Source organism: Lathyrus oleraceus, chromosome 7 (genome assembly GCF_024323335.1).
Source record: "Lathyrus oleraceus cultivar Zhongwan6 chromosome 7, CAAS_Psat_ZW6_1.0, whole genome shotgun sequence".
NCBI lineage: Eukaryota > Viridiplantae > Streptophyta > Magnoliopsida > Fabales > Fabaceae > Lathyrus > Lathyrus oleraceus.
Window position 1 is genome coordinate 304,895,753 of NC_066585.1, and position 27,184 is coordinate 304,922,936.

General features: G+C 40.0%; 1 non-coding gene across 1 annotated transcript; it reads left to right on the forward strand.

Moving 5' to 3' along the window:
• The first annotated feature begins 23,817 nt into the window (after window positions 1–23,817).
• On the forward strand, window positions 23,818–23,924 carry LOC127108904 (small nucleolar RNA R71). Its single transcript, XR_007796402.1, has one exon. It is a non-coding gene; the product is annotated as a small nucleolar RNA R71 (small nucleolar RNA).
• The last annotated feature ends 3,260 nt before the right edge of the window (window positions 23,925–27,184 follow it).

The following is a 27,184-nucleotide window of genomic DNA, read 5'->3' on the forward strand; positions in this document are numbered from 1 at the left end:
TAAATCAATTTATAAATTGGGACAAATTTATTTGGACAATAATTCATAAATTTATAAATCGACAAAGTGGATTTTTTATTTAAAATAATCATTATTTAAAAAAAATCGAAAATAACTAATAATTTTAAAAAATTACCAAAATAATCATATTTTGAAGAGGATGCGTCAGATGAATTGGCGCATCCCCAATACATGAAGAGGAGGTGCCACTAGCATTGGCGCATGCATTGGGCTACTCATGAAAATGCGTCAATACTAGTGGCGCATGCATTTGCCCTCATGAGGAGGCGCCAATGCTTCTGGCGCATAGGTGCATTTGATTGGTGTATGCGACAATTCATCTGGCACATACACCCCTTGTATTTTTTTTATAAATTTTTTAATTTTTTAATTTTTTAATTTTTTTTAATTTTTTTAATTATTAATTATTAATTTTCATTATTTAATAAATAAGAAATAGTAATGAAAATAAATAAATTTATTGATGATGTAATAATTGGTTACATTTGACTGACAATAAACTAATGACCAACCCGATTATAACGTCCCCCTGTTCCACATCCAGGTGCGTTAGTTTGTCTTCGAGGTCTCCCACGATTTTCTTGAGGTGTTTGAGGTCTTTGTGTGCTGACCTGATCGAGTGATGGCTGGTGGGAAGGTCTGGCGGAAATTCCAGCGGTATTTGACAGATGTGTCATCATTTGCTCCCAATATTCGTAGGGGCTCTGGCCAACGGCGCTTCCGTAATGGAGTTCGGTGCCCATGTCATTGTAGTTAGGTCGTTGGGGTTGGGTGAATTGGGGATGGTATAGTTGCCCAAATTGGGTCATTGAGTTGTTTTGGAAACAAAGCAATGGTTCTTGGGGCGTACTATAGTTAAACAATGGTTGGGTGTTATGGTGATGGGAAGTTTGGGTGGTCATTGGTGGGGGGCTACGATGAAGTGACCATATGAATCATCTGGGCTATAGACGGTTGTGGTTGCGGGGTTTGATTCTTGGTTTTGTGTTTGGGTGGGTGGTATGAATGGATTGCGACGTTGGATGGTTGGTTGTTGGGTGGTTGGCATGAACAGGTTGCGAGGTTGGGTGTTTGGTTGTTGTGTGTATATGGTTGGTTGATGTTGTGTGGTTGGTTGTTAGGTTTGGGTGGGTTCACATTGGTGTTGGGTGGTGAATTGTTATGGGGCGTACGATTACAAAGCAAGTTGGCGTGGATCCATCAAATACCGTGACTCAGATACAAATTGCTGAGTTGTTACCGACCTAAACCATGCCATATATTGTTGAGTCGGTGTTGCACCATGGATGACTGGTTCGTTTAAAATTTATTGTCGTTGATTCCTCCATTGACGACACATCTCTTTTGCAAAGTCTATCCAGTCAGAATAATCCCATTGTGTATCAACCCTTTTTTGATGCCAATTCCCCAAACACGTGGGAGATTCTGGAATCTGTTGTAGCATTCCAAACTGCAGTTTGACCCGGTCACTCTGGTGCATTTCCACCGTAGTGAATCGGATAACCGGTGTCTTTGTTGTCCAAACTGCAGCATCGTCATGGTTCACATCATGATCCAGTCCCAGATATGGCCTCCAAATAAACTGTAAAATAATGCGAAACGATTAGGTGGAAAATAATTTGAGAAGTACTTTTAAATTAAAATATAGTTGGGTAGGATTATTACATCGTCATGTCCAATGTGGTCCAATAGATTGCGATAGACTACAATAGCGTGTTTCAGACACCTATTGTAGTTCATCCCCCTTACTGACCACCTTAGATAAAAAAGAAGTGAAAAATATTATTTACTGTTAATTATAATATAAAATATAATCAACTAAATGGTAAATGGTAAAGTGTTAGACTTACTTGGTTGCAAACGAGAACACGAATGGGCGCTCATTTACCAGGGCGAGCGACAACATTCTTGACCAACCCCAAGCTTGAAGCAAATACACACATGAAAAAAAGTACATGTATTCTTTTTTGCAGTTTTACACATTGCACTATATAAATGGGCCAACACAGTTGAACCCCAACTATAAGTGTTTATCTTATTAATGTTGCATAATAAAGATAAATACATTATATTTACAGAATTACCTGTACTTTCTGGAAACAAAAAATTACCAAATAAAATCATAATATAACACCGAGCTTTTATTATTTTCTCATACTCGATTGAATCTTCGGACAATACTATACTGACATAATATTGTTTAAGGTATTTTAAATTTATACCTTGCCCCCTTGCTTGACCAGATGTGTCTCCCTCAGTTTCGTCGTCTAACAAAGGGGCGCCCAATAATTCATTGCAGATATTGTTGTCTTGGTTAACTCTACCATTCACGGCCTTTCCATCTATACGGAGATCCAACAACATGTACACATCCTCAAGTGTGACGGTACACTGACCAATCGGAAGGTGAAATATGTGGGTCTCGGGTCTCCACCTCTCCAACAAAGCCAGAATGAACTTGTAGTCCACCGAGTACGAAACAATGTTCAGTAGATTTCTAAATCCACATCCTCTAATATATGGTTCTATTAAAGGATCGTGAGGTACATATTCATGTACACGACATCTAAACCGCTTCGGATCCTAATAACAAAAAAGTAAGAAAATACAATAAGAAGAAGAAATACATAATCAACAAACACAACTCTATAAGAAGTAAGAAAAACATAGATAACAAAGGTATAGAACTAAAAACAGAAAAAGTAAAAAGAGAGAGATAACATACAAATGTCGAGATATTCTCGAGTGTGCCTCTGTGTTCATCGTCCATAGTCAACAAAGACATGATTTGATTTTGGAGAGCTTGAGTGTGGTAGAGGATTAGTGTGACAAAGAAGAATATAATTGAGTATTGATGAAGATGATTTGATATTGTTGATATGAGAGGCTATTTATAGATGAATGAGTGAGTAGGTTTTCAACCTAAAAAGAATGGGATTGGTTGCATGCAATAGCAAAAGAAGACAATGGAATGAAAAAATGCAGAAACCATGTGAAGAATCTTTGTTCTAGGCGCATGTGAAGAATCCACATGCAAAGGAAGAGGTGCCCTTCCTCTTGGCGCCTGCATGTGATTCTTCACATGCAAGGAAGAGGCGCCCTTCCTCTTGGCGCCTTAGTGTAGGGCAATGGGAAGGGGCGCCCTTCCTAGTGGCGCATTGGTACAATTTTTGTGAAGGGGCACCCTTCCTCTTGGCGCCCAAGTTACTTTATGGTGCTTAGGGAATGGGCGCCTGTTGGGAATATTAGGGCACATGGATTCCTTGGTTCAGAGATTCCTTAATTCCCTGAGCGCATATGTGTTCTTGTCACTCTTTTCACTGCATGTTAGATTCTTTTTACTGCATGCATGGTCAAGTCTGTACAGACAATGACCAAGTGATCAATGCAACACTATTTATGTTGTACAGATGAATAACTTACCAATGCATTCAATTCCAGTAAAGAAATTTACATATTTAATATTTGAACAAAATATCTTTCACACAACATTACATGATCAGTGCCCATGTCGAAGGTGAAATATTTGATCATCAGTTGTTCGGTTTTTGTTTTCTAAACACAGAGGTAACTCGGTTTACAATAAATCGACGATCAAATTTTTCACATCTGAAACAAAGAATAGAAAATAAATTGCAGTGCAGTAATGTGGGCCAAATCATTTTTAAAAATCCGGTTTGGTTTGCAGAAAACCAGGTAAAACTTTATCAGAAGAAGATTTGAGATGATGACGATGTTCAGCATATGTTTGTCAGTCACGAACAATCCAGTTACAACGATTTAGAGTTGTATATATTACCACATCAACAACAGGTGTCTCAGTTCATTGATCAGTAACAAGTGTTTTGTGAGACTGATGACGAACAAACTGAGGTGAATGTTCCAGATGACGAAGAAGAAGAAGTCGAGATCATGGTTGATTCAATGGTGAACGTTAATGAGGAAGAGGAGGCAATACCAGCAAGTCATGTATATTGCCCACCCCAACACATGACAAGGTTTAATTTGGGTTCAGATGAACCTTCAGCAGATGTATGGTACAATCCTTACGTGCAGATGCAAGGATCTTTGAAACACGAAGACACATTTTGCACAAAAGAGGAATGTGTGAAAACCATTAAGAAATTCCACATGCAACTATCAGCTGATTTTAAAGTTGATAGAACTGACGCATCAAGGTATAAAGTTTATTGTCCGAATGAGCACTACCTTTTTAGGTTGTCAGATTCGTACCGGAAGAGGAGCGAGTCTTGGGAGATTGGATCAATGGGTCCAGATCACACATGCATGCTGACAAACCCAATGCAGGATCATCGTAAATTAAGTTCTCAGCTAATATGCGATGAAATATTGTCTGTCATTGGCGATAATCCATCGTTAAAGGTGAGTACATTAATCTCGCATATTAGGGCAGAGTACGAGTACACCTCATCATATAAGAAGGCATGGATAGCTAGGAAAAAGGCTGTTGAAAAAGTGTTTGAAAATTGGGAGGAGTCTTACAAACAACTTCCAAAATACCTGTTGGCTCTAAAACAATATGCTCCCGGGACAATTGTCAAGTTGGAAACATTGCCCGCGTATACACGAGATGGTACGTGTGCTGTTGGAAATAGAATATTTCATCGTCTCTTCTGAGCGTATCCACCATGTATCATAGGTTTTTCTTTCTGTAAACCAATTATACAAATTGATGGTACATGGTTGTACGAAAAATAAAAAGGAACGTTATTGATGGCAGTGGCACAAGATGGGAACAATAATATTTTTCCAATCGCCTTTGCCCTAGTTGAAGGGGAGACTGCTGAGGGATAGAGTTTTTTCCTAAAAAATCACCGATTGCACATTGCACCTCAGCCTAACTTATGTTTGATCTCCGACAGACACCCTTCAATCATCAGTGCATATAATAACTGTAATACCCCAAAACTTACCCTTCATTTTTCCTGGAAGCATACGCTTTACACCTCATGCATGCATTCATTTTTAGGTCATTTAGCATTTGCATTTCATCATGGCAATCGGAATATTTTTTCAAAAACAAAAAAAACAAAAACAAAAAAACAAAAAATAAATGAAAAAAATAAATAAATAAAATAAATAAATAAATAAATAAAATATAAAAAAAAATCTTGGACTTGGACCTCTCTCATTTGAGCCCACAGGTCCACAAAAATCAGGTTATAAATTCAGAGTTTCAGTGAAACAAATATTCATTCTATTCCTATTACCCTGGCTGGAGGAAAAAGATAGTGAGAGAAGAGCTAAAGGAGTTCAAAGCAACCTCCAAACCCTGAAGGGAACTCAACTGCACATAATCACTTCTGCCTCACATAAACCCTAAAGATTGTTTTGTAAACCTCACGGGTGCAACTCAATTTCAATCAAGCTCTCCAATCAGGTTTGCCCTATTCCCATTATTTTACGCCTTCAATTTGAATGTTCTAAATGTGTGATGTATTATGTTTGAATTTGGAAGTATGGATATCGTTAGGTTTCGCATATGCATGAATGGGTGAAACCTATGCCTTGAATGCTTAATCGTTTAATTTCTGAAGTGTATGCCACAGGGTTTGAGGTTTCTTAAACCATACTGTTATCCATGAAAAAATGCTTATCTTGTTTCACTAACCCTTTTGTTGAGTTTTTGTGAAGGCTCACATGACTTTTGCAGGGATAACTTGCGTGGTTTCCCACCTTATTTGTGGGATACCCCCTGGAGGTTCATTCTGATTACCTGTACTAACCCACTTTCTTTGATGATGTTAGCTTGGAAGGATCTCAGGGTTTATCGTTCCTTTAATTGTTGTTACCTCGGATCTTCATCCGTGTGGTACTTTTACATTTTTCCCGCATTTTACTGCTTTCCTAGCTGGAAGACCTCGATAGGAGGCAATGTTTTTGTGTGTTTATTTTTTTTACAGGTTCCTTCGTCCAGGACTCCTTTTTGCATGAGCATCCCAAACCTTAACCCTTCATTGATTTTTCTTCTCCTAAACACACGTTTACTCCTTCTACTACAGGTGAGTAAGTCTCCAAAGGTCGAGCATCCAGTAGATTGCGTAGTAACGTCGTTCGTCCAAAACCTAATCCATAACCCCGTAGTTAGCCGAACTACGGCTTGCTCTGTTTCTCATTCCAGATGAGATACGTAGGCATAAGACGTGATGTCTTAGCGAGCACACATCCCCCAACCCATAGGTCAGCCGAGCTACGAAGACTCTAATTCTCATATGCAGATGAGATACGTATGCAGTGGATGCGACATCCGCGCGAGTCATTTTCATTTAACCCCTCTTTTTTGGTAAACAGCACAGGATAAACTCACACCCTTTAGACAAGAACTACAAAAGTGGATCCCGTAGAGTACTACGGATGCGTAGGGGTGCTAATACCTTCCCTTCGCATAACCGACTCCCGAACCCAAGATTTGGTTGCGAGACCCTGTCTTGTCCTTTCCTTTTTCTAGGTTTACTTCGAGCGTTTCCTTTTCCCCCTTTGGGATAAATAACGCACGGTGGCGACTCTTCTGTCATTTTCTTCGCCGGTTGTTTTTTCGCACACTGTATTTTTTCAGGTTGCGACAGCTGGCGACTCTGCCGGGGACCCGGTTTCCCTAAGCGAGTCCATCCTAGCTTTTGTAGTTTGTTTGTTTATTGGGTGTTCATGCTTTTGTACAGTTATTTACCTGCTTTACCTTATTGCATTGTGTACATATCATTGTTGTATCTGTTGGCTGGCTATGGCTGCTTGGTGATCTTTGTGAGATGATTTCTATACCCGAACTCGAGTGCACTTAGGATAGGAGAATGGCATAGTCTTGTCGACTTGTGTGGAGTTATTCCTTAGCAAGTTGACTTGCAAGCCCATTCACTTGGTGGAGGTCATGTTGAGATCAATAATGTCACACAAGTAAGTTGTGGTTAGACATTACTTTTTCCAATATAGACCTTAGAAGCCAAGGACCTTAGTTTACCAAACCCATCTTGGCCTATTCGTAGGACGTAGTGCGAAAGTCATTCAAGTGTAAGATTTGATACGATTGTTACGCGATACTACACTCATAAGAGTCTCTCTTGAGAATATTTTTGGAATACGAGTAGCCGTTCCTCCGATAATATCCGAAAGATGGGATTATGACTATGGGAACCTTTTGTAGAACATGTTTGGCAGGTTTAAACCTTAGTACACTCCTTTTGGGTGGTTCTTAACCTAAACTCCATGCTCGTGACTTGCAACAAACCCTTGATTCATGGTTGATCCGATCAGGTATCCTTAATATCAATGAAACTTGGGTGTTGATAAGGTGTAAACCATAATCCACCAAAATGGGTGGTTGATATTAAGGATAACATGATCCATCCCATGACCTTTGTTTGGTGTGCTCTTAATTTCTCTCCAGACAGCGCAACTTGACAGATGTTCAAGCAGATACAGCGATCCTGATTCCCATGCCACTGCACTGCATTCACATCATTCTGCATTCACATCATTTTGCATCACATCATTTTTCATTCATAATCATTCACACATGTTTATCCATTTCTGTGGGGTTTATATCTTCTACTTGATTCTAGTCGGAATTTTCTTGGTTCTCATCAACGGCTTAGTTTTTTTTTTTACATCGTTTATCTAGTGAGAGACTGGAATCAAGGGGGTAGAATACCTTTGGAATTGATAAACATGTCATTGCATTTACATATTCATTAACATGTCTTGCATCACAGGTAGCGCCCCAGTGTTCTCAGTTTGTTTGGTGTTCCATCATCAGGATAGCTGACCCAGGCATTCACCGGTACGGTACCCGCAGAAACCAACAGAGAGTAATGGAAAGCCTACAGGCAGAGTTCGCCGAGATGAAAATCCGCATGAATCAATTCATGGATGTGGTTCAAGGGGTGGCTCAGGGACAGCAAGAGCTCAGGCAGATGATACAGAGGAATCCCCTGCTCAACCAGAGACGGTGACTGATCCTCCAGCTGGAGAGGCTAATGGACCCAATGGACCGGGGCCTATCCCAATCCTACATGTCACCTCCGGTCAACAGCCCGTTCATGATGATCAGGACGATCAGTTCCCCCTGCTGCAGGAAGACTTTGGTATGGGTCATGGTGTGGACCCCATGTTTAGAAGATTGGAAGAGAGGTTGAAGGCAATGGAAAGACATAATCCTCTGGGAGTAGATGTTGCTGACTTGGGGCTGGTCCCAGGTGTGAGAGTGCCACCGAAATTCAAGGTCCCGATATTTGACAAATACAATGGCAACTCTTGCCCGAAGACCCATGTGCAAGCCTATTTCCGTAAAATGGTTGCATACTCCGATGACGAAAAGTTGCTTATGTACTTTTTCCAGGACAACCTAGCTGGGGCATCCCTGGAATGGTATATGAGGCTGGACAGAGCCCACATCCATTGCTGGAGGGATTTGGCTGAGGCTTTTGTGAAGCAGTATCAGTATAATGCAGACATGGCTCCAGACAGAACTCAACTTCAAAATCCGTCTCTTAAAAGCAATGAGTGCTTCAGAGAATACGCTCAACGCTGGAGAGAAACAGCTTCCCGTGTTCAACCTCCTATGTTGGAGAAGGAAATGGCTAACATGTTCATGAACACCCTGCCAGGACCTTATTTGGAGCGCCTGGTGGGTTGCAATGCCTCCAATTTTGCTGATGTAGTCTCTACCAGAGAGAGGGTGGAGAACTACCTGAGGACATACAAGGCCAGAGTGGAGGTGAATCCTCATCAGGGGTGAAGAAGCCGTTCATTCAGGGACAGAAGAGGAGAGAAGGGGATGCAAGTGCCATATCTTCTTATCAGAACAGGGATAACCGGAGGGATAACTTTCAGAACTATCATCAGCAACCGTATGTTGCGACTGTGACCATTCCAGCTGCAGCACCACCATAACAACAACAACCACAGCGTCAACCAGCTCAGTACCAACCACAACAACCGGGTAACAGACCCTCCTATCAACCGAGGCCAAGGACGATGGACCGGCGTTTCGACACTCTTCCAATATCGTACGCTCAATTGCTTTCTAGTCTTCAACAACTACAACTTGTGCAGTTGCACACTCTGGCTCCTCCCGTTGGTAGGCCTCCGGTGGGTTATGACGCCAACGCTAGGTGTAGCTTCTACTCTAGGGCACCTGGCCACAATATTGAGAACTGCAAAGCTTTTAAGCACGTAGTTCAGGACCTCATTGATTCGAAGGCCGTTAACTTTGCACCAGCTCCTAATGTCGTCAACAATCCCATGGCCCAGCATGGTGGAGCCAACGTTAACATGGTTGAAGGAGAAGTCAAATTAGTCTCTGCGATCAACAATGAAGACGGGGATAGTGATTGCGACATCGATAACTGGGTGCGTCCGAGGATCCCGGGTGAAGTTCTCAACAATTGGTCTTCTGAGGAGATTGTCCAAGCCACTTGTCTGGAGGAGTAATTTTCTTTGTTTATTCATGCATATCTAAGTCTTACGTTTCGCCAGGGCGTAATGACTCATTGTAGGGCTCATCTATGTGACACTTGCATTTTTTATCATAAATAAAGGACGTCTTTTTGCATTCAAATATTTTGTTCACTGTCTTTCTATTTTTGCAGTTTTCAAAAAAAAAATGGCAATGTTTTGTTTAGTTTCCACTTTTTTTCTTTTTTTTCACACTCATAAGCACATACCATAACTCATGCAGATGCACATCACCGGATCCTATTGATAACGGTTCTGCTATGGCTCGCTTCGACTTTGAAAATCCAATCTTTCAAGCTAAAGAAGAGGGTGATGAAGACTGTGAACTCCCTGAAGAACTTACCAGGTTATTAAAACAAGAGGAAAGGGTCATTCAACCGCATCAAGAGTCTATTGAAGTGATTAATCTTGGCACCAAGGACGCCAAGAGAGAAATCAAGATAGGGGCTGCTTTGGAAGACAATGTGAAGAAGGGGTTGATTGAATTGCTGCAAGAGTATGTTGACATCTTCGCTTGGTCTTATCAGGACATGCCAGGGCTTGACACACACATCGTGGTACATCGCTTGCCGCTCAAAGAAGGTTGTCCTCCGGTCAAGCAGAAGCTCAGAAGAACAAGACCAGAGATGGCTGTCAAGATAAAGAAAGAAGTGCAAAAACAGTTGGATGCAGGGTTTCTAGCAGTCACAAATTATCCGCCATGGGTTGCAAATATCGTTCCGGTACCTAAGAAGGATGGAAAGGTACGGATGTGTGTTGACTACCGGGATATGAACAGGGCTAGTCCTAAAGATGATTTCCCCTTACCTCACATCGACGCTTTGGGGGATAACACGGATCAGTTCTCGGTATTCTCCTTCATGGATGGCTTTTCTGGCTATAATCAAATTAAGATGGCACCAGAAGACATGGAGAAGACAACATTCATAACCCCATAGGGCACCTTCTGTTACAAGGTGATGCCGTTTGGTCTGAAAAATGCCGGAGCAACATATCAGCAAGCGATGGTGACTCTGTTCCATGATATGATTCATCATGAAATCGAGGTTTATGTTGATGATATGATTGCCAAATCTCAGACAGAAGAAGAACATTTGGTGAATTTGCAGAAACTGTTTGAGCGTTTGAGGAAATTCAAGCTGAGGCTTAATCCGAACAAGTGTACTTTTGGGGTGAGATCTGGAAAATTAATGGGTTTTGTTGTTATCGGAAAAGGGATTGAGGTGGATCCGGCCAAAGTGAAAGCCATACAGGAAATGCCTGAGCCAAGAACAGAGAAACAAGTCCGTGGTTTCTTAGGGAGGTTCATCTCTCACCTAACAGCCACGTGTGAGCCAATATTCAAATTGTTGAGAAAAGATCAGGCTATCAGGTGGAATGATGATTGTCAAAGGGCGTTCGAGAAGATAAAAGAGTATTTGCAGAATCCTCCTATCCTTGTGCCTCCGGTCCCAGGGAGACCGCTGATTATGTATTTGACAGTACTGGACAATTCCATGGGTTGTGTTCTCGGTCAACACGACGAGACAGGTAGGAAAGAGCATGCCATCTACTACCTGAGTAAGAAATTCACAGATTGCGAGTCGAGATACTCAATGCTTGAAAAAACATGTTGTGCACTTGCATGGGCTACGAAGCGATTGAGACAATACATGATGTCTCACACAACCTTACTGATCTCCAAAATGGATCCAGTCAAGTATATATTTGAGAAGCCAGCTCTCACCGGAAGAGTTGCTCGTTGGCAGATGGTACTGACAGAGTACGACATCCAGTATACTTCCCAGAAAGCCATCAAGGGGAGTATTATGTCAGACTATCTTGCTCAACAGCCGGTTGAAGATTATGAGCCGATGAAGTTTGATTTTCCAGATGAAGACATCATGTTCCTCAAGATGAAAGACTGTGAAGAGCCAGTTGTTGAGGAGGGACCTGATCCAGAAGAAAAGTGGACTTTAATGTTTGATGAGGCCGTCAACGCCAGAGGAAGTGGAATTGGTGTTGTCATTACAACTCCGAAAGGTGCCCACATGCCTTTCACCGCTCGTCTAACTTTCGAGTGCACCAATAATGAAGCTGAGTATGAAGCCTGTATCTTGGGTATTGAGCAAGCCATTGATTTGAGAATCAAGACTTTGGACATCTTCGGAGATTCAGCTCTGGTAATCAATCAAGTGAATGGTGATTGGAACACTCTCCAGCCTACTCTGGTCCCCTATAGAGATTACACGAGAAGACTGTTGACTTTCTTCACAAAAGTAAAGCTGTATCACATACCTCGTGATGAGAACCAGATGGAAGATGCTCTTGCTACTCTATCCTCCATGATCAACGTGATTCGGTGGAACCACGCTCCCAGGATCGATGTGATGCGCCTCGACAGGGCCGCGTATGTGTTTGCTGCCGAACTGGTAGTTGACGACAAGCCCTGGTATCACGACATCAAGTGCTTTCTGATGAATCAAGAGTACCCTGCAGGGGCATCCAACAATGATAGAAAGACTTTGAGAAGATTGGCAGGCAGTTTCTTCTTGAACAAAGACGATGTCCTGTATAAGAGGAACTTCGACATGGTTTTGCTCAGATGCATGGACAGACACGAAGCAGACATGTTAATGCAGGAAGTTCATGAAGGCTCCTTCGGTACTCATGTCGGCGGACATGCAATGGCTAAGAAATTGTTGAGAGCAGGTTATTACTGGATGACCATGGAATCTGATTGTTTCAAATATGCTCGGAAGTGTCATAAAAGCCAGATTTATGCTGATAAGGTGCATGTGCCGCCAAATCCTTTGAATGTGATGTCTTCGCCGTGGCACTTTGCTATGTGGGGCATCGATATGATTGGAATGATTGAGCCGACCGCCTCCAATGGGCATCGCTTCATCCTTGTTGCCATCGACTATTTCACCAAGTGGGTCGAAGCAGCATCGTTCGCGAATGTCACCAGACATGTGGTTGCCCATTTCATCAAGAAAGAAATCATTTGTCGCTATGGGATTCCCGAAAGAATCATTACTGATAATGATTCTAATCTCAACAACAAAATGATGAAGGAGTTGTGCCAGAACTTCAACATTCAGCATCACAATTCTTCCCCTTACCGCCCTAAGATGAACGATGTTGTTGAAGCGGCAAATAAGAACATAAAGAAGATTGTGCAGAAGATGGTCGTTACGTACAGAGATTGGCATAAGATGCTACCCTTCGCCTTGCATGGGTACCTGATCGCTCGACTTTATGAGTCGAATTGGGGTACAAACTGCAAGTGCACAGTTCTATCGCGTAGTTTTAAAAGATATCGATCCCACAGGGACTTATGAATCGATATACCGTTATCTAAGGTTACTTCGTAAAGCTAAGGCAGGTAATACTTTGATTTTTGGGGGGAAAAAGCTAAAACTAAAATAAGATCTAAAATTAATATCTAATAAGCGGATATCGGTATGTAATTCGTCGTAATTAGGGAATCAATTCTTTATTGGTTTCTTGGTTTTAAAATAAATCTTTTCAGTTGACGCTATTGATTAAAAGTTTTATCTCAAACTCTCGCTTTGTTGAATAAACTATGATTTTATATTAACGTAGTTGTCACTTATAGTTAAGTCAAAAACCACTTTTTGAAAACAATAGAATCCGTAGAAACTCTTTTTAAGAAAACACTAATCGTTTAAACACCCTTATCTCAAACTCTCGCTCTGTTGACTTAGGTTATATAATTAAATTCAAATTCTTAACTCTCGTCCTCACATTCAATCTTTAAAAATACTTTTTGAAAAAGGTTAGAATTTAATTAACTCTAGAAATTGCTCTCGCCCTGATCTAGAATTAATGTCCAATTTACACTGTCCAGTTAAAACCTCAAACTCTCGCTCTATTGATTTTAACTTCTTTTTGTCTTTTACTTTCGTACAAAAACTTTGTTATTAAACCTGTAAATTGAGACCGTAAAAAGAGTGATTTTAATTTTAAATTTAATTAAACCAACTTAGTTTTGATTTCCTCATTCCGCTTACTTTACATACCGATACCTAAATAAATTAGCCATACATACTCAACAGATCCAAATAATCAGCATGCATAAACAGATTCATCGCAGGCAAGCAGTATAAATTAATAATAAAAACAAGCATATATAAATTCAACAAATAAATAAAGAACCTGAATAATTAAATAGCAGTCTTGAACACTCCACCACAGACCGGTTGGATTTGTTCTTGAGTTCTTCAATCAGGCAGAAAAATAAAGCGAAGGAATAAAAAAAACTAGATTCTAACGTAAGGTTAGATCCGGTAAAAGGTACACAATAGTTTCCGGTGTAGAAACTATTGTGCAAAAAATTAATTAAGTGCTATAAAAGAAAATAGAATTGCAAAAGAAACAATATAAAAATTATAAAAGAAGTACTATAAGGAATATGCTTAAGCTGTTGGAAAAAGAAAAAATGTGAAAAAGAGAAAACTTGAAAAAGTCTGGGAGCGTGGAACCGTGGAAGGGTTTGCAAAGCTGGTATTTATATTGGTACTTTCCGTAACGGTCTTCAGAAGTAGTCCGCGTCAGGGGGTCTTCACGTAACGAAGGGATAGGCGTGGAAATAGGATTCAGCGTGCAAATAGGACTCAACGTCTCTGAAGGCAAAAATGTAGGGGAATGGTGTGACGTCCGTCACACCATGTGTGACGCTCGTCACACAAGTGTATACAGCATGACGCTCGTCACAGCCTCTGTGACGCTCGTCACAGGCACAACGCCTGTGCCTTCTTTGGGCTGGGCTTGGCTTTTGCTATTTGTTTCCAAAAACTTCTTTTTGCACCTCCTTTTCTTCCTTTTTTTACTTTTGCTTCAAATAGACTACCTGAGATAAATAGAAAGGAAATACCGCATAATATCTGATAAAATGAAATAAATTAAAGTAAATAATAATATTATTTAATTGAATTAAGTCCTAAAATGTGATATAATTTCATGTTATCAAACTCCCCCATACTTAGATCTTTGCTTGTCCTCAAACAAAATACAGTATAGAACTTGTTTTAAAAATTTTAGCCAGATGAAATTTCAAAACACACATCAATTCGTACTAGGTTGCATGTAAACCTTGTTTAGAAGTAACTTGAGTTTAATCTTGACATCAACAACCACCGTCACAACCTCAGATAACCTCACCTTATGCAAACCAGTTCAAGTAATGCCATTATAGCTGTCCTAGTTCCTTTACTCTTATTTCACCCGTTTTCATTCTAGCGAAATCACATTAAGCCCTTTATCTTTTCGCGCACATAGTGGAGTAACCGGTTAGTGATTCTGATCCCTTTTTTTTGCTAGAAGTTCTGGTACATAAGTCGGATAACTTCGTTATTCAGTCCATTGCAAATTGCGGGGGATCGGACCGTAGTCCGCCCTACCAAGTTCAGTACCAGATACCTGCTGAACCAACTCATAATGGATCTCTCATATTATGCTTTTGTATGATCTGCAACCTTTAGATTAAATGATCTGGTAAGGATCACCTAACTTAATTAGTGCATTTCCTGATATGTATATATTTTTTTTATGTTACTTTGGGAATCATTCACTTATATTCATCGGCTCTCCACGTAGTTTGCTATTAAGATGGTGTTGACTTCTCGTATAAACTACTCGGGGTTACTATAAAACTAAAAGTTCAAGGTATTGGTATAATAGGTACTCATTCTGATCTGACATGTTGAGGTTCTTAGAGCGTTGTTATGGTAATAATTTTTGTCTTGATTTCACTAAAAAATAAGCAACCTTTATACTTACTGGGTGTGTTAAATTTCTGTTATTATGGCTCATGAAAATTTGAGGGGAATGGATAATAGAAAGTTTTCACGCTAGGGACTTAACTTAAAATAAATCTATATTATAATAATTTTTTTTTTTATAAGGGAAATAACAATGAAAAGAAAGATACATACTTGAAAAGGAAAATGGAGGATAGAAAGAACATGGTTTTCCCCCCCATACTTGAATAAAACATTGTCCTCAATGTTTGAAGGAAAAGAAATGAAATACAAAAAAGAAAGGAAAAAAGAAAAGTTAAGGTTGCCTTCCGCCTCTTGTTCTTGGGCCTGGTGATCGCTGACGTAAGTCTAAGTTGTCGAACCTGCTAAACAACTCAGTGAACCGCTGATCGGTTATGGTATTCCTCTCTTCCTGCTGTTGTTGCATTTGGCGCATCATTTGCATCATTTCGAGATTCTGTGCTTGCATACCATCAATAGCATCCATGATGTCGTCGTTGGTTGCAGGCCTTCTTCGTCGACGACGTCGGGAGGATGGGCCAGCTGCAGTATCGGAAGGGTTGAGCGGGACTAATTGTTGTTCAGGAGCGTTATCACCTTGCTCCATTTCTTCGAACTCGTCTGCAGACGGGTTTGTATGTGAAGGCTCGGTAGCTTCGGGAGCATTCAGATCATAGAGGTGGCGGTTGAAATTGGTGACATCTGTTAGGGAAATGTTGGGGAGAACAACGCTTGGGACGGCCTGGTTATTCACCATAAGGTAATATTTTCCGCCTACTCGGTTCTTTATTAGGCGACTAGACCGACAGTAGCCTATATCCATAAATAGGGGAGGTAAAGATTCTAAAGTTTGGAGTCGGTCCCCTAGGTTTAAGCCAAGTGCTATGGTGGTTATTAATCCACCAATTACAAAAGGTTGACGGCCTCTAGCACATAAGGTGCGGATATGATGAAATAGGAAGGAGGCGGCGTTTACCTTAGCCTGCGGTTCGAAGACGCATTCGAGGAAGAAGAGTTCCTTTGCGTTGACCTTGCTGTTGTTCGGTCTTCCAAAAACGGTGTTTTGTAGGATGCGGATAAAGTACTGGATAGTTGGGTTATGTATATGGGAAACAAGGAGCTCTTCCCAGTTGTTGGCATCTACTCCGGATATTTTCCTAAAGAGGTCGAAAGCAGCAACTGTGCTCCAGTTTAGGTTTGGAGGGATTCTGGGGTAGACTTGACCTTCTGTGGGGAATTGTAGCATGGTACTCAATTGGTTTTGGGTTAAGGAGTACTCGGTGTTGAACATACGGAAGGTTGCGGTACCGGTTAAGAATTCATCCTCACCGGCGGGAGTGTTGTACGCGTATGAACTTAAGAATTCTAAGGTTAGGGATGGGTAGGTGGGTTGATTGTGCGTGCATAGAAAGGTTAGATCGGCAAGGCGGAGCATCCACTCGATACCTTGAAGTAATCCTAATTGTTGTAAACAAGTTGAATCAGGATACCTGGTAGAGACGACGCCTCGCTGTTGAAAGCGCTCGAATTGCTCCCTTTGATAGTTTTCATCTCCGGATCGGAAGATGATATTTCCGAAATTCTGATTTCCCTCCATACTGATGAATGAATTTAAAGGAGTAATAAAGAAAAGAAATGTATTTGATATTAGAGAGTGGTTTGTGGTGAATGGAGGAAGGTTTGGTGGGTATTTATAGGAAAAGAATTTGGAAGTTGGAAAGGAGGTGGTTGAAAAGTGAATAAATGTGCGTTAATGGGAATAAATGGGGAAGGTAAAAAGTGAAAGGGTGTAACGTTCGTCTCCAACGGCACTGTAACGTTCACCTAGTCAGAAAGGTGTTACGCTCGTCACAGGGGCGTGACGGGCGTAACAAGTACTTGGCATGCCGTCCGTCATAGATTGTGTGACGCTCGTCACACAGTCTTTTTGGCATGACTTCAGCTAGCGTTCTTCAGAATAACTTGGTAATTTATTTTTTATTATTTATTTTGTTTTGCTTCAGATTATTTTATTTTGCTATTTAATTTTCCTGCATGTCATTCTACTTTGCATAATGATGCATAAATATATTGTTCTTTAATAAGTCATGTAGGCAGCAACAGTAGAGAGCATAATAGATATTACATAATAAAATGAATAAATAGCTTCAATAAAATAATCATAATGTAACAATGGAGAAAAACAAAAATGCGAAAGAGAAACAAATACGAACATAATTTGAAATAACATTAAATAAATAATCTAACTTAAGACTAAATAACTAAGAAAAATAAATTCTATCTATCTGCACGATCTCTGGCCGGAGGAGCAAAGGAGTTAACACGGTATAGTAACTCGTGAAACTGGTTTGTCATACTGTTCATGTATCCCAGAAATTCGTGCCTCAAGCTAGTGAACTCTTCTCTGAGGGCGTCTTGTTCTGACATCAAAGCTTCCATGGCAGTGTTATAATCAGTTCCGTGCATATGATGTCTAAGGTCGGGTATTGCCGATTCTTCGGTCTGAACAGGTTGAGGAGGAGGATCAATATCATAATAGCCAGAGGGTGTCTGAGGGTCTGATTCAGCATAAGGAATCAGGTCATCACAAATCTCATAGTCCTGGATGGATTCAGTGGATCTAGCAGGAGAGGGGGTTTCGTTCAGATTGTAGAGCCAGTTACTGCGGTTGTGAACACTAGTCCTAGGATCGGGCATGATGAATAGGCAAAGAACTTGGTTATCAATTATAAGCTCAAACTCATTAGACCCTAGGTTTGCTATAAACAAAGTGTTGAAGAGGAAGGGTATACTCATAGTAGTAATGCCACAAAAAAGGCTTAAGTCAAGCATAGGCTGACGTAATCCAATAGCATTACCTATCATAGTTATCAAACCGCCTATTCGAATTGGTGCTCGCTCATCTTGGATAAGGTGGTCCAAATTTGCTAACATAAAAGTGGCACCGTTTACTGGACGGTTCTGGGAAGCACAAAATATGATGAAGAGTTCATCACGTGAAACTGTGGTACTGTTTGGCTTCTTCCCAAATAAGGTGTGGGTCAGGATCTTATGGAAATAACAGAAGGCCGGATTATGTATGTTTCCAGAGAGAAACTCATGTTCCTCGGGATCGTCATTTCCAGTCAAGTTACCCCAAAAGTGTTCAAGTTCTCTATATTCAAAAAGTTCTTCTCGGCTCACTGTGAATGTGTCAAAGGATGTAGGGAAACCTAAAAGGTTGGTAAAATGTTGAATATTAAATTGGTACTCCATGTTAAACATTCTGAACTGGATAAAACCTCTGCTTATTCCTTTCCCATGGCTGGGTAGATAGATCAGAGAACTAAGGAATTCTAGAGTCAGTCTCCGGTAAGTGACAAATTGTCTACGGATAGGAGCGGTTTCCCACCCTATCTGATTCAGCAAATACATGACACTTTGTCTTAGTCCAAGGGCAGTCATTGCCCAGTCATCAGCATACAAGCTAGGTAGCATCTCTCTCATGGCTAGTTCCTCAAACTTTTGTTTCTGAGCTGTTCCTCTGAATTTGATACCCATACGATCAATATGTCCCATCAGGTTAATGTTAGCTAGAGAAAAGAAAAACAAGAGTTTTAGTCAGGATTTGGCCAAATGCTGAAAGAAGAGAAAAGTTTTTAATAAATTAAAATAAATTAAGAATGAATACTAAACAAAAATTAAAAGAATAATTAAGGAAGAAATAGAAAAATAATACTAGAATAAGGAAATAATAAAATATTTGTGGGTTGTCTCCCACTAAGCGCTTTGTTTAATGTCGCAAGCTCGACATAAAAACAATCAATTATAATCTATAATTTCTGGAGGCATTTCGTCTAAGTGCAAGACTTGCGAATCTTCATTTTTTTCTGCATAGTGATAATGTTTTAGACGTTGCCCGTTTACAGTAAATGGTTCCATAGATTTGCCTTTAATTTCTACTGCTCCACTGGGAAAAACATTGGTGATTTGAAAAGGACCTGACCATCTAGATCGTAGTTTTCCCGGAAATAACTTTAGTCTGGAGTTAAATAAAAGGACTGTATCGCCTTGTTTGAAGATTTTCCTTGATATGCGCTTGTCATGCCATTGTTTTGTTCTTTCTTTGTAGATTCTGGCATTTTCGTAAGCGTCTCTTCTGAGTTCCTCTAATTCGCTTATATCAAGGATTCTCTTTTCACCGGCGGCTTTATAGTTTAAATTTAGATTTTTAATAGCCCAATAGGCTTTATGTTCTAATTCTACCGGGAGGTGACAGGATTTTCCATAAATTAGCTTAAATGGGGTTGTCCCTATGGGAGTTTTGTAAGCAGTTCGGTAAGCCCATAAAGCTTCTGGTAATTTCAATGACCAGTCTTTCCTTGAAGTGGCGACTGTTTTCTCTAGTATCTGTTTGATTTCTCTGTTAGATACTTCCACTTGCCCACTGGTTTGAGGGTGGTAAGGTGTCGCTACTCTATGTCTTACGCCATACTTAAGCAGTAGTTTTTCGAGTACTTTGGATATGAAATGCGATCCACCATCACTGACTACTATTCTTGGGACACCAAACCTTGGAAATATTATATTCTTAAAGAGTCTAGTTACTACTCGTGTGTCGTTAGTTGGAGAAGCTATAGCTTCAATCCATTTTGATACGTAGTCAACTGCCACGAGTATGTATTTGTTACCGAAAGAGGATGGAAAAGGTCCCATGAAGTCTATTCCCCACACGTTGAAAATCTCTACTTCCAAAACGCCCTTTTGTGGCATCTCGTCACGTCTAGATATGTTTCCTGTGCGTTGACATCTGTCACATTTCTTAATAGCTGCATGTACATCCTTCCATATACTTGGCCAATAAAAACCGGCTTGTAGGATTTTAGAGCAGGTCTTGGATGTACTTGCGTGTCCACCATAAGGAGCGGAGTGACAGTGTTGAATTATATTTTCTACCTCTTCTTCGGGTATACACCGACGGAAAATACCATCGGGGCCTCTTTTAAAAAGTAATGGGTCATCCCAGTAATAATGTTTTATGTCATAGAAGAATCGTTTCTTCTGTTGGTAGGATAAGGTAGGTGGAACTATTCCGGCAGCTAAATAATTGACGAGGTCAGCGTACCACGGTGTAACAGATATGGCTAAGGTGGTTTCTACCTGTTTATCAGCGTTATTTTCTTCTAAAGTAGCTATAAGCTTATCGTACGAGAAATCATCGTTAATTGATGTTCTCTCCGGTTCAAGGTTCTCAAGTCTAGAGAGGTGATCTGCTACTACGTTTTCAGTTCCTTTCTTGTCTTTGATTTCCAAATTGAACTCTTGTAGCAACAGGATCCACCTTAGGAGTCTAGGTTTAGCATCCTTTTTAGTTAAGAGGTATTTGATAACAGCGTGGTCAGTGTAGATGATTATTTTGGCTCCGACCAAGTAAGAACGAAATTTATCTAGCGCAAACACTACTGCTAGAAGTTCTTTCTCGGTTGTGGCGTAATTCATTTGTGCTTCATCTAGAGTTCTACTTGCGTAATATATAACATGAAGCTTTTTATCTTTTCGTTGTCCTAAAATAGCACCTACATCGTAATCACTAGCATCACACATTATTTCGAATGGTTCATTCCAATCTGGTGTCTGCATTATGGGTGCGGAGATCAGTGCTTATTTAAGCGTTTGAAATGCTTCTAAACATTTATTGTCGAATATGAATTCAGCATCTTTCATCAATAATCCGGTCAACGGTTTAGTTATTTTAGAGAAGTCTTTAATGAATCGTCGGTAAAAACCGGCATGTCCTAAGAAGCTTCGTACTTCTCTCACAGTTTTCGGGGGTTGAAGATTTTCGATTACCTCTATTTTGGCTTTGTCTACTTCAATTCCTCTGTTCGAGATGATGTGTCCTAAAACAATTCCTTCTTGTACCATAAAGTGGCATTTTTCCCAATTAAGTACTAGGTTTACTTTTACACATCGCTCTAGAACTCTCTCTAGGTTTTCAAGACATTCTTCAAAGCTTTGTCCGCATACGGAAAAGTCATCCATAAATACTTCCACGATGTTTTCTAGAAAATCGGCGAATACTGCCATCATGCACCTTTGGAAAGTTGCAGGAGCATTACACAAGCCAAACGGCATTCGTCTATAAGCGAAGGTACCAAAAGGGCACGTGAACGTTGTCTTTTCTTGGTCATCTGGATGAATTGGTATTTGAAAGAAACCTGAGTAACCGTCTAGATAGCAGAAATGAGAATGTTTTGCTAATCGTTCTAACATCTGGTCAATGAATGGTAAAGGGAAATGATCTTTTCGGGTTGCTTTGTTTAGTTTCCTATAGTCAATGCACATTCTCCATCCCGATTCGATTCGTTTGGTTATAATTTCTTCTTTTTCATTTTCAATGACTGTTATACCTCCTTTCTTTGGTACTACGTGTACAGGACTAACCCATTTGCTATCAGATATAGGATATATGATACCTGCCTCTAATAACTTGGTTATTTCCTTCTTCACTACCTCACTCAGGATCGGGTTTAGTCTTCTCTGGTGTTCCCTAGAAGTTTTACAGTCTTCTTCTAGCATGATGCGGTGCATACAAATAGAAGGACTTATTCCTTTAAGATCGGTGATGTTGTAACCTAGTGCGGTTGGATATTTTCTTAAGATATGCAGGAGTTTTTCTGTTTCAAGTCTTCCTAGGTCAGCATTAACTATCACTGGTCGTTCAAGCTCTAAGTCTAGGAATTCATATCTCAGATTCTTGGGAAGTGTTTTCAGGTCTAAGGTTGGTTTCTTAAGGCATTGCGTAGGGTCCGGTGTTATTGCTAAACATTGGTTAAGTTTGTCTTCTACAAGATAGTCAGATGATTTGTCTTTTTCTAACTCCGTTTCTTTTATGCATTCATCGATGATATCCATGAAGTAACATGTATCTTCTATTGCAGGTGCTTTCAAAAATTGGGAAAGAATGAACTCAATTTTCTCTTCTCCTACTTCGAAAGTGATTCGTCCTCGTTTTACGTCTATGATTGCACCGGCAGTTGCTAAGAACGGTCTTCCCAGTATAATGGGTGTAACTTCATCTTCTCTAATATCCATAATTATAAAATCAGTTGGAATGTAGAATTGACCTATGCGCATTGGAACGTTTTCAAGAATTCCTACAGGGTATTTGACGGAACGATCTGCTAGTTGCACAGACATTTTAGTTGGTCTTAATTCTCCCATTTCAAGTCTCTTGCATATGGATAAAGGCATAACACTAATACCGGCTCCTAAATCGCATAAGGCTTTGTCAATGACAAATTTTCCTATGTGACAGGGTATAGAGAAACTACCTGGGTCTTTAAGTTTAGGAGGCATATTCTGTATTATAGCGCTACATTCAGCGGTGAGTGTAACGGTTTCGCTATCTTCAAGTTTCCTTTTATTAGAAAGAATTTCTTTTAAAAACTTGGCATATAAGGGCATCTGCGTAATAGCTTCTGTAAACGGAATTGTGACGTTTAATTGTTTTAGTAGGTCGACAAATTTTTTAAACTGGTCCGCATCTTTGGTTTTAATAAGCCTCTGAGGGTAAGGGATAGGTGGTTTATAAGGTGGTGGAGGTACATAAGGTTCCTTCTTTTCTACGGTTTCCTTATTACTCTCTTCCTTTTCCTTAGGTTCGCTTTCTTCCTCAGTTGACTTTTTAGAGTTTTGGTTTTCTATCCTTGGGTCAGACGGTCCTTCCACTTCTGTTCCACTTCTCAGTATAATTGCATGAGCGTGGCTTCTTGGGTTAGGTTGGGGTTGGCCAGGAAATGTACCAGTTGGGGCAGCAGTAGGCGCTTGTTGTTGAGCTACTTGTGATATTTGCGTTTCCAGCATTTTGTTATGAGTAGCCAGGGCATCTACTTTACTTGCTAGTTGTTTAATTTGTTCGCCAGTGTGTACATTCTGGTTTAAGAAATCTTTATTGGTTTGCTGTTGAGAAGCTATAAAGTTTTCCATCATGATTTCCAAGTTGGATTTCCTAGGGGCGTTATTGTTAGATGTAGATGGGGTCGGCTTCTGATATCCCGGAGGTATAGCTGGGGCTTGATTTGGAGATTGTCCAGGTGCGTATAGAGCATTATTACTCTTATATGAAAAATTGGGATGATTCTTCCAATTTGAATTATAGGTGTGCGAGTAGGGGCTTCCTTGAGCATAGTTTACTTGCTCCGCTTGGATTCCTGTTAGGAGTTGGCAATCTGCAGGAGTGTGACCTTGGATTCCACAGACTTCGCAATTCTGAGTTATGGCAACTACGGTGGTCGGAGGTGATACATTTAAACTTTCAATTTTCTGGACCAGAGCATCCACTTTTGCATTAACATGATCAAGGTTACTTATCTCGTACATGCCAGTTTTCGTTTGAGGTTTTTCCACCATTGTTCGTTCGGTTCCCCACTGATAGTGGTTTTGAGCCATGCTTTCGATAAGTTGGTAAGCGTCAGCATAAGGTTTGTTCATTAGTGCACCACCTGCGGCGGCATCTATTGTTAACCTCGTGTTGTACAGGAGACCATTATAGAATGTATGAATTACTAACCAGTCTTCTAAACCATGGTGTGGACAAAGTCTCATCATGTCTTTGTATCTTTCCCATGCTTCGAAAAGAGGCTCGTTATCTTTCTGTTTAAATCCATTTATTTGGGCTCTTAACATAGCTGTTTTGCTTGGCGGAAAATATCGAGCAAGAAAAACTTTCTTCAACTCGTTCCATGTGGTGACTGAGTTGGAAGGAAGAGATTGAAGCCATCTTCTAGCGCTATCTCTTAGTGAGAAAGGAAAAAGACGAAGTCGAATTGCCTCTGAAGTGACACCATTAGCTTTAACAGTATCAGCGTATTGGACAAATACGGATAAATGAAGATTAGGATCCTCTGTAGGATTTCCAGAGAATTGGTTCTGTTGCACTGCCTGCAACAGTGAAGGTTTGAGTTCAAAGTTGTTTGCTTCGATTGCGGGTGGAGCAATACTTGAATGCGGTTCATCTTGCGATGGAGCGGCGTAATCTCTAAGAGCACGAGCTGGTTCTGCCATCTCGGGTATCGAAGGGAAAATATTTTTGAAATAAGGAAGTTCTATAGGAGGTAGATTGTTTGCAGCACGATATTCCTGAATTCGTCGTAAGACTCGGAGATATAGTTCGATATCGTTGATTCGTAAGTAGAACGGCTCGCCTTGTGAGCGAGTGCGTGGCATACAAATCAACGAAAGAAAGAAAAGAAAAAGAAAAGCCTTAGTCTCTACAGCGTAACAGAAGAGTTACGATATCGACTAAATAAAAGTCCCCGGCAACGGCGCCAAAAACTTGATCGCTCGACTTTATGAGTCGAATTGGGGTACAAACTGCAAGTGCACAGTTCTATCGCGTAGTTTTAAAAGATATCGATCCCACAGGGACTTATGAATCGATATACCGTTATCTAAGGTTACTTCGTAAAGCTAAGGTAGGTAATACTTTGATTTTTGGGGGAAAAAGCTAAAACTAAAATAAGATCTAAAATTAATATCTAATAAGCGGATATCGGTATGTAATTCGTCGTAATTAGGGAATCAATTCTTTATTGGTTTCTTGGTTTTAAAATAAATCTTTTCAGTTGACGCTATTGATTAAAAGTTTTATCTCAAACTCTCGCTTTGTTGAATAAACTATGATTTTATATTAACGTAGCTGTCACTTATAGTTAAGTCAAAAACCACTTTTTGAAAACAATAGAATCCGTAGAAACTCTTTTTAAGAAAACACTAATCGTTTAAACACCCTTATCTCAAACTCTCGCTCTGTTGACTTAGGTTATATAATTAAATTCAAATGCTTAACTCTCGTCCTCACATTCAATCTTTAAAAATACTTTTTGAAAAAGGTTAGAATTTAATTAACTCTAGAAATTGCTCTCGCCCTGATCTAGAATTAATGTCCAATTTACACTGTCTAGTCAAAACCTCAAACTCTCGCTCTATTGATTTTAACTTCTTTATGTCTTTTACTTTCGTACAAAAACTTTGTTATTAAACCTGTAAATTGAGACCGTAAAAAGAGTGATTTTAATTTTAAATTTAATTAAACCAACTTAGTTTTGATTTCCTCATTCCGCTTACTTTACATACCGATACCTAAATAAATTAGCCAGACATACTCAACAGATCCAAATAATCAGCATGCATAAACAGATTCATCGCAGGCAAGCAGTATAAATTAATAATAAAAACAAGCATATATAAATTCAACAAATAAATAAAGAACCTGAATAATTAAATAGCAGTCTTGAACACTCCACCACAGACCGGTTGGATTTGTTCTTGAGTTCTTCAATCAGGCAGAAAAATAAAGCGAAGGAATAAAAAAACTAGATTCTAACGTAAGGTTAGATCCGGTAAAAGGTACACAATAGTTTCCGGTGTAGAAACTATTGTGCAAAAAATTAATTAAGTGCTATAAAAGAAAATAGAATTGCAAAAGAAACAATATAAAAATTATAAAAGAAGTACTATAAGGAATATGCTTAAGCTGCTGGAAAAAGATAAAATGCGAAAAAGCGAAAACTGGAAAAAGTCTGGGAGCGTGGAACCGTGGAAGGGTTTGCAAAGCTGGTATTTATATTGGTACTTTCCATAACGGTCTTCAGAAGTAGTCCGCGTCAGGGGGTCTTCACGTAACGAAGGGATAGGCGTGGAAATAGGATTCAGCGTGCAAATAGGACTCAACATCTCTGAAGGCAAAAATGTAGGGGAATGGTGTGACGTCCGTCACACCATGTGTGACGCTCGTCACACAAGTGTATACAGCATGACGCTCGTCACAGCCTCTGTGACGCTCGTCACAGGCACAACGCCTGTGCCTTCTTTGGGCTGGGCTTGGCTTTTGCTATTTGTTTCCAAAAACTTCTTTTTGCACCTCCTTTTCTTCCTTTTTTTACTTTTGCTTCAAATAGACTACCTGAGATAAATAGAAAGGAAATACCGCGTAATATCTGATAAAATGAAATAAATTAAAGTAAATAATAATATAATTTAATTGAATTAAGTTCTAAAATGTGATATAATTTCATGTTATCAGTACCGTACTTCAGTACGTACATCGACCGGGGCAACCCCTTACTCCCTTGTGTATGGTATGGAAGCAGTCCTACCTGTGGAAGTGGAGATTCCTTCTCTAAGAGTCCTGTTGGATGTCAAGTTAGACGAAGCTGAATGGATTCGGACAAGGTTTAATGAGTTGAGTCTTATCGAAGAGAAGCGAATGGCAGCCATTTGTCATGGGCAGTTGTATCAAAGTCGGATGAAGAGAGCCTTTGATCAGAAAGTGCATCCTCGATACTTCCAGGTCGGAGATTTGGTGTTGAAAAGGATCCTTCCTCCTCAGACAGATCACAGGGGCAAGTGGACTCCTAACTATGATGGACCGTATATTGTCACCAAGGTTTTTGATGGTGGGGCCTTAATGCTTGCAACGATGGATGGTGAAAACTTCACTTCCCTGGTGAACTCAGACGCAGTTAAAAAATACTTCGCATGAAATAGACCCGCTGGACAATAAAAAGAGTAGTCCAGGCAAAAATGGGCATCCTGGCGAACCAAGAAAATGAAAAAGGTTCGGGCAAAAATTAGGGATTAAATGTGAAAAGATTGTTTACCCGGTAAGTTAAAAACCTGAAAAGGCAACTTAGGCAAAAATGGGTATCCCGGTGGATTGAAAATCCGAAAAGGGCGATCCAGGCAAAAGTTAGGGATTAAGCGAATGACTGTGTTCTGAGTAGTTCTGAATCTCATCTCGTGTCAATGACTAGAAACTTTTGAAGGATAGGAAACAGTCCAATCACTCTTTCAGAAAGTTGATCATCTGGAGGATCTTGAAGACGAGCAAGTCATAGCAGAATTGGAACCCAATAGAAATCCATTTCACATTGCCATTAGATTAA